Genomic DNA, 11641 nt, shown 5'->3' with positions numbered 1-11641 from the left:
AAGGGAAGCCAGCCCCGCACCTCATTCTTATGTCTAGAGAAGGAGGTAGGGTAATGGGAGGGGGTGAAGCAGAGAGGCCATGCCTCCTGATCTAAACTGATTCCGCGGGCGCCTGGGTGGTTCAGTTGGTTAAGCGACTGCCTTCGGCTCAGGTCATGATCCCAGAGTCCCGGGATCGAGTCCCGCATCGGGCTCCCTGCTCGGCGGGGAGTCTGCTTCTCCCTCTGACCCTCCCCCCTCTCATGTGCTCTCTCTCTCTCTCTCAAATAAATAAATGAAATCTTTAAAAAAATAGAAAATAAAAAAACCTGATTCCCCTTTGGAAAGAAGAGGGTCAGAGAGAGGAGGAGATAAACAGGTGAACAGGACAGAAAGCTCAGCAAGGCTCTGGGGCTGACTCCTCCCAGTCTGAAGATGGAGTCTGGGGGAAGGGGACTTGTTAAATGAAAATGGGATGAATCTGGGCCATTTATACCCAGTCAAGTCCTGTGCTGGAAATCTTCCATGTTTTAGAAGGAAGGGAGCTCTGTGCCCCAGTGTTCTGCTCCGCCCCACGATGCCTTTGCAGGGGGAAGGAATGAGAACTCTAAAAGGGGCCTAATGAGAGACATGGTGACAGAGCTTGGCCTGGAGATGTTCTGGCTAGATCCTGAGAACCTGGTTCAGGTCTACACTGGCTCCTAGAGAGGATTTGACGTCTAACCGGTCAAGGAGGGGTGATTAAAGTCATCCTGGGGGAGGGGAATTCTGTCGGAGCCCCTGTAGAAAGAGCTTGGAAATGGCGTTGGAGGGTTAGGGGGCTTCCCCCGAGCGTTCGGGGCCTCTGGGCGAGGGCCTTTCTGGACTCTTCCTTCCCTTGCCAACAGGAAGCCGGGGTCACTCAGGGGACGCATCCAGCCTGACTGTGTCTTGGGAGCTGCCAGCTCTGAGCGGTGCTGGTGGGCATCCCCATGGACACGGCTGGGCACGTCGCTGTCGCTGGCTGCCTGGCATCCTGCCTCAGAAGCCGTGCCCAGCGAGCTGTGACACCACCTCAGACAAGAGAGCAGGTTGGCTTAGAAACACACCGTGAGCAGGTCATGCATGGGGGAAGCAGTGGGTGCACACAGGGCTCCCCAGATCGGGTGCCAGAGGGAACGGCTTCTAGAACTCTCCTGGAGCAGCTGGGGCTACTGCTATTGCTGATTCCCCCCCCAACACACACTTTTTTTTTTTACTTGTTTGAGGTCCATTTCCAGAAATACAAGATTATTCGTGGGACACATTTCTCATTACACAAAGTTAATTTTTAAAAATTATCATTAGAGATCGTAATAACTGTGTTTGTTACGACGTCACCCCACATAATCCCTTACAGTAAAACACTGAAGGATTTTAGTTTAGTTTAAACCAACAAATTAACACACACACACACACACACCACTGAACCCACTGCATGAAGCTCCTCCCAGAGTCAAATCCACAGAGACACAAAGTAGCAAACGGGCTCCAGGGGCTGGGCAAGGCGGGTGGGGAGTGTGTGTTTAATGGGTGCAGAGTTTCGGTTTGGGATGATGAAAACGTCCTGAAGATGGATGGCAGGATGGTTGCACAGCCATGTGAATACACTTAATGCCACAGAACGGTACACTTAGAAATGATTAAAATGGCAGAGCTTTGCCACACGTGCTGAGTTTTACTGCAAGGAAATTGGGAGAAGTTGTAGCAAATGCAGGCGTTGCAATGGCTGATAGTAAGAGAAAGGTTCTCCCGGGGGGTTGTGAGAGTTAAGTGGGCTAATCTATAAAGACCCTAGAGTGTGCCCAGGACAGAGCCGTTCTCCAGAAATGTTGGCTATTATTCCCAAAGGCGATGCTGTTGAAATCACCACGGGGGGGCCTGATTGGACTCCACTGCCTCCCCCAATTGCATTTCTCATGGAGTCCAGCAGGGACGACAGCTCCAGCCCTCCCAGATTGGGGGAGGGGGGTGGTACAGTCAGGGGCCCAGGGAGCCTTTCCTTTCCTCTTGTGTTTTCAATTCTCTTGGTTGCTCTTCTGGGGGGATGGGGGGGTAAGCATCTTCTCCCACCATTTCTGTTACCCTGCAAGAAGCCCAGCTCAAAAGGCAGCTCTTTTCTATGTGCAGGGGTGGGGGGGCTGTGGGCTGCTGTAATAAAATACTACAGACCCCGTGCCCTATAAACAACAGGCATTTATTTCTCGCGGTTCTGGAAGTCCCCAGTCAAGGTGCCGGCCGATCTGGTGTCTGATGAGAGCCTGCTTCCCCAGTTCATAGCTGGCACTTCTGGCTGTGATCTCCCACGGTGGAAGGGACCAGGGACCTCTCTGGGGTCCTACCCCGAAAGGCACTAATCCCATTCCTGAGCACTAATCCCATTCCACCCCATGACATAATCACCTCCCCAAGGCCCTAACACCCTCACCTTGGGCGTTGGGGGCTCAACAGAGGAATTTGGGGAGGACACCAACATTCAGGAGTAACGGTCATCTCTACGATGGGGTCTTCCCTCTCTGGACTGTTCCTTCAGACCCGGTAGCTCTGGAGACTTCCTCCCTTCTGCTGTCCTTCAGGGTGGCCATTAGCGTAGTCCCGTCACCTCGGGGAAGTCATGCTCCAGCTGTGATGTGCACAGAGCCCCTGAAGATCTGGATAAAATGATTGGCTCAGCAGGTGTGGTTTTCTAGCAAGTTCCGGCTGCTCCTGCTGCTGCTGGTGCTGGTGGGGGGGCTTGGGTCACACCTCGAGCAGCAAGGCCAAGACTCTTCGAATGCACCTGGCAATGACACCTGGGACTCGTGCGTGTCAGGGAAGAGACAAAGGTGGGCTCTCACCCCCGCCACTCCCCACAGATCTGCTTCGGGACATTTTCAGCCCTGTCACTGCTGCCGGTCAGCTGAGAAGCCTCACCGGTCGTGGCAGCGCCGGACGGAGCTTGCTTTCTAGTAAGAGCTCGGCCTATAACAGGTGGATGATGTTCTCTGGTCGAGTGTGGTTTAGGAAGATGCAGGACCAATTAGGAGCTCTCTTCAGATCCCACTCAACCTGAACTGCCTAGGGCATCAATAGAGCCCCAGGGAGTGCCCGGGGCAATAGAAAGTTCCAGGTGCACCTCACAAAGACCTGTCTGCTTGCTCTTCTATGGAATGTTCCCTCCTAACAAGGTAGAAAAACGACTTGCCCTCCCTCCGCCCAGCCTAAGAATCTAACTAGAACTTTTTTGGGCTCCCACGCGCATGCTTGCATACACACACACACACACACACACACACACACACACACACACACCTTGCTCCCAGAAGACTAGAGCGAGTTATTTGCTATGGGCGAAGGGGGGAGGCATGGGAGCTCCCTGACGCTCTCCTGCCGGCCGACACTTCCTGCCCCTCTCAGAACACTCACACCTGGGCCCTCTGAAGAATTCTCTGGAATTCGCCTGAGCATTAGGCTGGGGCTCCAACTGTCCCCGGAGCAGAAATCCTGCTTCTCTGACATGGAGGGCAGCCTCCCCGAAAGCGGCCGTGGAGCAGACACCCCCGTGCAGCCCAGAGCCTGTTCCAGAACGAAGGGTTAACTTGCAAACTACTTAGCAGAGATCAAAGAATTGCTCGCTCTTGTGGTCTCATCACAAACAGGTCAGGTTCAGAGCTGCCACTGATACGTTATGTGCAGTCAGGTGTCATTACGTTTCGTGAATGTTGACACTCGTGCGTGTTCTCTTCCACGGTACGTGTGCTTGAGGGTATAATGGTGGTTCGGTACCAGAAGTTTCCTTAGATGTTTTCCATAACCTTTCCTGCCTGTTGGCTCAAAGGACTTTAATGATGACTGTGTGGAGTGGGAAATCCTTCCTGTTCTTTTTTTTTTTTTTAAGATTTTATTCATTTGACAGAGAGACACACAGCGAGAGAGGGAACACAAGCAGGGAGGGTGGGAGAGGGAGAAGCAGGCTTCCCGCCGAGCAGGGAGTCCGATGTGGGGCTCGATCCCAGGACCCCGGGATCATGACCTGAGCCGAAGGCAGATGCTTAACGACTGAGCCACCCAGGCGCCCCGAAATCCTTCCTGTTCTAATCCCTCCTGCAGGACACGGCAGAGGCGCCAGCTCGCCGGGGATTGTCCGCATCCCAGCGAGGCAGCCGTGGACTCGGTTATCCATGACTGGAATGCACGTGGAGCCATCGAAGACACCGTCCACTTGACCCCCGGTGGGCAGGAAACAAGGACGGTGCCTGGCTCTCAGAGGTACCCCCCCCCCCGCCTTCCTCCAGCCGCTTCTCTCTGGATGGCATCCAGAGCCCCAGCCCGAGCAGGACGGAGGTGGGGACTGGCCATGGGGGCATCGAGAAGCCACATCAAGCCCCAGACTTCTGGACAAACCCTCTGTAAACCAGGGCACCTGTGTTGCTGCTCTCCGGCTCAGGACATAAAGGAGGGTGTGATCCCCACCTCCTCAGGCCACAGCGGAGGGAGCATCGCTTGACCCCACACTTTGTCCTGTCAGGATTCCATGGCCCATGGGGCCAGGCAGGAGCAAGCCAGGCAGGGGACCTGGAGGGAGTAGGTGGCCCTGCCGGAAAGAACTCCCCCCTGGAAAGCTTGCTCATGGAGATTTACTCACACACGCAGTGAGCTCTGAAATCCCACAAAACAACAGTGACAGGCAAGGCGGCGGCATCTGCAGGAGAAGAGCCTGAGGCTTGCTCCAGGCTCCTGCCATGCCTGGCCTGGTGGCTCTGGGCCCACCCCAGCCGGTCAGGGACACTCCGAGGGGCAGGAGGGCAGAAAGCCCTGCACGCAAAGCCCAGGAATCTCCTTGAGCCGCACAGCCGTCAGGAGCCTGGTGCTGAGGTCAGATCTGGGTGGTAAAATGAGCTGCCACCCTTCCTGGCTGTGAACTGCTGGAGTCCTGACCCCAGGCCCTGTGGCTGTGACCTTATTTGGAGATAGGGTGATGGCAGAGGTGATCAGGTGAAGATGAGTGCATCAGGAGGCCCCGATCCAGCATGACCTAAAAGGGAAATCTGGACTCACACAGAGGGGAGGCGGTGCCAAGAGGCAGCGGGGATGCTGTGCGAAGGTCGGATCCACGGGGCCATAAACCAAAGGATTTGGTTGCCAGAGCCTGGGAGAGGCAGGCAAGGCTCCCCCCGACCGGTTTCGGAGGGAGCGCGGCCCTGTCCACACCTGGATTCCAGACTTCAGGTCTCCAGCCTGGGAGACACTGCACGCTGTCCTAAGCACCTCGTCAGGATGGCCACAGGAACCCGGGACGGTCGTAGAGTCGTCACGGCTAAGGAGAGGATAATGCCCACTCCGAAGCTGCAAGCTGCTGGGCACTGGGGATGGGCTTGCTACTGGCAGTTTCTGTTCCCTTGGGGCTCAGGGGAGAGCCAGGGGGAGGTCCTTTTCCCAGCCAGATGAAGATGAGCTTGACCTTAGCGTTGCACTCCTTCGATTTTATTTCATGATATTTTATTTTGCTGGCTGGGAGTGGGAGAAGGGCAGGGAGCTCAGAAACCCTGAATGTAACTGTATGTAAAATTTGAAATGCAATTTACACTGTTGAGCCAAGAGCCCTGGAATGCTCAACCTTGTTCTCTCTCTCTCTCTCACACACACACACACACAAGCTGGCCCAAGCTCCTGAGGAAGGCAGGGGGCAGGACCAAGCAGGTGGCTCTGACTGCAGGCCTAGCTCTTATCAAAGGCAGGAGAGGGTTGCAGATTCTTTTGTAAGTAAACCATCCACTCTCTCTCTTTTCCTGCATCTGTGTTCTCTCCCCCACCTCATGCACCCCGCTCCCCCCGCACTTCCTAACAGACCCAACTTGCAGAGATTCCTGGCTCCTGTATATACCTCCAGCAGCATACTAATTAAATGTTTCAAATGGTTCTCATCCATGGTTAAGTGAAGATAAAATTTTAATGATTTAATTAGCAAGCTCAAGGAAAAAAAAGATCATAATGAAGAAAGGTGTTTGCAACTGTCCTGGGCTTTGAGCATTTCTCATAATGCTGTGTTTGAGTTGCAGGAGGCTAGGCCTGGAATGTTCATTGCCTCCTGTCCTGGAGGGGGGCCCTACTTGTCCCCCACGACTGTGGGGAGCAGGGCTGGCTCTCACCTGTGTCCAAGGGGCTGTGCCCAGGGGCAGCTGGGAGAGGGCGCCCTGGAAAGGTTTGCTAATCAGCCTCACCGGGCCCATTAACTTGCAATCCAGTGGAGGCACCTGATGCCATTTTCCAAAAGCTGCTCTAGAACCCGGTCGGCTTTTCACACATTTCTTGTGACTTTTTTCCTGTTCTCGTTTCGGTGAACAGCTCTGAATGGCCCCATAGTGTTCATTGAGCAGAAGGCATCATGTCCCGAAAAGCCAGCAGACGGCGTCTCCCTGGCCGGCTCTGGCAGAGGAAACAGTGTGTGCCCGGCTCCTTCCAGAACTCTCTGGAAATGGAGCGCCCGGTGCTCACTGCTGGTGCGGACTAGATAAGGAACAAGTGTGCCCCCTCCTTCCTTGAGCAGACAATGCCTGCATGCATGGGGCTCCTGTTCCCCCTGCCCTAAGTTGAAGTCCCACTCTTCGTGTCACATGCATGGTGAAGGCAGGGACCCAGCGCTCCCTGAAACTCCCCTGGTTTGGGCCACGGTCTTTATATGCAGGAGATTCACCTGACAGGTTCACCTGGAATGGCTACGTAATCCACCCCCTTTCTATCTGCTCTTCCCTCCCGCTGGCCTCACTGTTGGTATTAATCATGTATTTTATTTTCTGTGTTCTGATGCTTTGAGATCTTGGGGCCTTGCTGACCCTACAGGGACTGTCCCTCCAGCTAGCTAATTCCTAGAGATAACAAACAACTCCCCTGGGAACATGTCTTTCAAATGCAAACCAACCAATCCAGAGTCCTGCACCCCAACCCCCTCCTCCATGGGGCCCTCACACTCTGGGCTGCTGTCCCACTGCCCTAATCCCCCAGGGCCCCCTGGAGTCCACTGAAATGATTCAAACTAGGCTGTCCTAAACCTGCCCACCCTGCTTCACTCGTTCCTCCCACGGAAGCCAGCCACGTTTTCCTCCTGTTCCCGCTGCCTCTGGACTGACCCTGGTGCTCACCGGTGTGGCCCTGAGTGACATGCAGCCTCCTGTTTCGGTACGTATGAGAATAAAGACGATTTCCTTATGCTGGTCCTTTCCATGTCTGTGTTTCTCCCCACAGCTGATGACAACAAATCCCGAGGACCTTCGAATCCAGACCTCTTCTTAGCGTCAGATTTTGTGAAGCCCAGCACCAAATCGCTATCTTAGGGCTGTTTCGGAGCTGCAAACATCCAGACCCACAAACATCCAGGCCTGTGTTCCACTCTTCTTCCCACGAGGCTGATCCGGAGAGGCGACATCACTGGACGAACCTGCCTTTGGCTTTCCATTGGGCTAAACCAGGGGGGAGCCCCAGAAGGAGTTCAGAGAGACAGAGGGGGTCAAGGCCTGTGTCTGTTGTTGACTCCCCCAGCTTTCCCCTTGCATGTGGCCTAGGGCCATGTGTGTCCATTGACTGAAGTTACAGGTCACCTCAAAGTGGTCTTCTCCATGGGACTCTCTCTTCCCTGCCCCGTTGGGGCTGGATGTGGGGGCAGCTGACTGTCCCTAGCCCTGAGACACTTCATTCCCCAGTGGGCCCCCAGCAGACTCCTCACGGCTTCGTCGACGGTCTTTCTGAAACCCTTGTTGAGTTATCTTGATTCAAGGGCACCATCTTTGCTGGGAGGGTCCTGACACAGAGCCCATGTTGCATGACTTTGGGGTTCCACAGACAGACAAGGAGGGGGTGTGCCTCTGAGAGCCTGCACTCCTCCCTCATTCTTTCGTGTCAGCTTTCCCTCCCCCACACAGTCCCCTTCCTTCCTTTCAGAGAGGAGGGCCCAGGGATGCAATATTTCTGCCAAAAAGTCTTTCCCTGATGGAATTCGCTGCTGGCCCAGACTGCACACTGCCAGACAAAAGCCTGGCTTTCTCTGCCAGGAGATCTGGGCATGAGAGGTCACCGAGGCCTGCTGTGGGACCGGCCTACCCCGGCAGGGGGGACAACACCTCACGTATGAATAACGCCTTCACAGATGGTTTCTAAATTCCTTCCCGCAAAGGAGGCTATAGAGGTGCCAAGGGGGAAGGTGGGCACCTGCCTGCTGCTCTGAGGCAAGGAGAGATGGGGAGTGGAGGGAGGGAAATGTAGGTATGAAAGCCAGGTGCAGGGAGAGGGGAGGAGGCAGGACAAGCTGGATGCACATGCAAGAGGTGCTGTGGACCCCAGAACCATCCAGAGAAAGTGGAACCATTGATTCAAGGGAAATAGCTGGGCTCAAAACCAGGGGTGGTGCTGAAGGGTCTCAGAGACTCCATGCTAGCGCTCCACATGCAGAGATGTGGCTGGTGTGGCTGCCGTGTGCGGTGTAGACAAGCCAGAACACATGGACTGGGGAGCACTGAGCCAGTCACGGGAAGGGAGTGTATCAGTCAGCTCTCAGTGGAGAGGTGCTGCATAACAAAGCACCCCAAAACTCAGTGGCTTATAATAGCAATCATTTATACTCTCGGGCCCGAAGGTCAGCGGAGAGTTGGAGGACTTAGACTGGGCTTGGCCGGAGGGGCTCTGAGCCACATATCTCTCATCACCCCTGAGACAGTGGATGAACCAGGCGTGTTCTGCTTGTGATGATGGCTGAAGGTAAAAGAGAAGATGCAGACATGCATGTCTTGAAGCCCAGGCTGGGAACTGCACACCTCACACCTTCCTGATGCTATTGTGCCACGCAGGTCCTATAGATGAGCCCGCGGTCAGCAGTGGGAAATACTCTCCTCCCCTTTCATGGGAAGAATGGCCAAGTCACGAGGCAAGGGGACTGGATATGCAGGGAGGGGAGGGGCTGGGCCAGTGGCGGCCACATGGGAGAGAGAGGTGGCTGCAGAGTAGGGGTCTTGGCATCTCTGGAAATTACGAGGCGGGGAAAACTTCACATCCAAACTTTTGGACTTTTCTGTAATAGGTTTTTAAAGTTTAGTGAGCTCACATAGGACTCTGAGAGTCTCCACCTAAAGTAGCTTGTCCCCCAGTGGGCATTTTCCCAGAAAGCACAGTCTCTTTCTCAGCATTCTTTCTGGAACATCCGTCTGACCCTGCAGGTGTTTTCTGAACACCAGAATGACAGGCCATCCACAGGTCCAGAAGCCAGGAGGTCACAGTGAAACTCCTCGCCCCATGCTGGAGACAACACAGTTGTGCCAGAATCCCGATGTATCCCCCAAATGCAACCCAAGTAGTCTCCGATGTCCCCCATGGCTCTGTCCAGTAGTGTCACGTAGATGGAAACAATCCATCGGATAACTGATTAAAAAGAATTCCAATATCGGATCTTTTTTCTCTCGAACATTAAAGGAGACACCAATAACACCTTCCTTAAAAAAAGAAAAACTTAAAAAATCAATAGACAGGTTTCCTAATGTGAAACTTCTAGCAAATCAAATTCCTCCTCTTGGTACATTTATCAGGCGTGGGCTGGGAGCCCTGAGTGTGTTCACAGCTCACGATTAGCCGCGCACACCCCGCGGTAAGTTCTGCTGAGGGATTTTCTCTGGCCGTTTCAGGGAGCAGGTGCTGTATTCAGGGGATGACCCCTGTTTTCTGAGCAGCATTTGGAAGATTTTCATGTGGCTTCCAGCCCCATGGTGGGAAATCGAGTGGGAGAAGTGAGTCAATAAATCAAGAGTCACGTACAACAGCTCTTGGCCCACTCCACTTAAACAGGTGTGTGCTCACCCCCTCCTGACACAAAGACAGCTCCTTAAACACCACTTACACGGGGCAAAACACTTAGGATCCTCATCACGAGAAAGGATGCTTGGATGGGGCAGACGGCAAGTTTCTCAGAGCAAACCTCCTTGGGCCATTAGGTGCTTCATCCATGGGACCCAGAGGTTCTCTACATCTCCCATGTTTCTCCTGGGGGCTTGTCTCTGGACCATTCATCTTGCAGACAGACCACAGCAAGGGATGCTCGTGGGCTGAGCCTGCGCTCCAAGCCCTGCGAACGGGCGGGTTTGATGGAGGCAAGAGGAGAGCAGACTTCGGTATTTCCTCTTGTGACACTCTCCCTGGCCAGGAGCCTCCTTACCTGAGCACAGTGGAAATGTGTCCTGTGGCCCTATCACACACCTGGGGGGACACTGAGAGAGTCCACGCCGGACCATGGTCTCCGTGGATGCCGTGGCCAAAATGCAGGGACAAACCAAAGAAGGGCCTTTAAAAGCATAACGTTGGCTAGAGGTGATTTTTAGCTCACAGGACCTTGGGGTTTACTCTCCAGTTAAGGGGACTGCACAGCCCCAGGCAAAGACTCTTTAGGTGGTACCAGATCTGGGGAGTGTGTGGGGCCATCTTGTGACACCACTGCCCACATCCCAGGGCTCCCATCTCACCATCCCCAGCCCTGCCTGAGGACCAGCACTGGAGGACCTCTGGGAAGAGCACACAAAGGACCTCAGGTGTCAGCGCTGGCTGACAAGGCAGCAGGAGGGTTGGTGGGAGAGCGACTTGGTGGGATTTCCACCATTAGCCTGAATCGACTCTCCTATAAGAAGTACCTGGGGTCCCTCACAGAGGTAAAGAGAAAAGCATTTGATGATACCTCTGCCATGGGTTGAATCACACCCTCCAAAAGAGGAAAGTTAAAGTGGTAATCCCCAGTACCTGTGAATGTGACCTTCTTTAGGAATAGGGTCTTTGCAAGTGTCATCAGGTCATGAGGAGGTCATGTTGGGTTAGCGTGGGTCCCAACCAAAGGCTGGTGGCCTCAGAAGACAGGGGACGTTTGGACACACGACGGTGGGAGAGAAGGCTGTGTGCAGACACAGGCAGAGATTGGAGGGATGTGTCTACAAGCCCAGGAGCCTGGGAACGGCAGCAACTCACAGGAGCTGGAAAAGAGACACAGGACAGATTGCCCCTCTCGTCCTCCAGAAGGAACCAATCCTGCTGACACCCTGATTCTGGACTTCTGGCCCCCGGATCTAGAAGGGGCTCTATTCCTGTTGTTTTCAATTAGCAATAATCGCGCCTTGGATAAACCTCATTGGCTACGATACTGCCACTGTGCAAAGCTCTATTCCTGTTGTTTTAAGCCCCAGCTTATGCTTGTTTGTTAAGGCAGCCCTGTGACGGATACTCATGCATGGGGGGTCAGGGCGTATGTAGACACAGGCTCTTGGGAAGGTGATCTGCTGACACTTATCCAAATGTCAGACACCCCTAGCCCCTGACCCAGCTTCTCCTCTGCTAGGAACTTGTCCTACAGATGTGTTCACACAGGCACTCAGAAAGCATTTCTATAGCATGCTCTTTCCAACATTGCAGAAGTGAACCAAAAATGGAAAACAGCCCAAAGCAATAAGAGTCTGCTTGACTGAGTTAGGGTACTTTTCCTCTACGAAAAAGAGTGAGGAAGTTTTTTGTGGGCCTATATGGAACAGTATCCAATGCATCTTGCTCAGGAGAAAAAGTCAAGGCGCCAAAGGAAGAGAATGATTCACTAGCCCTTTTGAAGTTGAAGGGATTCTGTATACACATGTGTATAAGAAGTACACAAAGC

General features: G+C 53.8%; 1 pseudogene; it reads right to left on the bottom strand.

Annotated features, from left to right (window-relative positions):
* Positions 1–11006: 11006 nt before the first annotated feature.
* Positions 11007–11155, bottom strand: LOC123324909 (annotated as a pseudogene).
* Between the last annotated feature and the right edge of the window lie 486 nt (positions 11156–11641).

The sequence above is a fragment of the Neomonachus schauinslandi genome, chromosome 5, assembly GCF_002201575.2.
Source record: "Neomonachus schauinslandi chromosome 5, ASM220157v2, whole genome shotgun sequence".
Taxonomy (NCBI): Eukaryota; Metazoa; Chordata; class Mammalia; order Carnivora; family Phocidae; genus Neomonachus; species Neomonachus schauinslandi.
The sequence above is the reverse complement of the archived record's forward strand: the minus strand, read 5'-3'. Positions and strand labels throughout refer to the sequence as shown.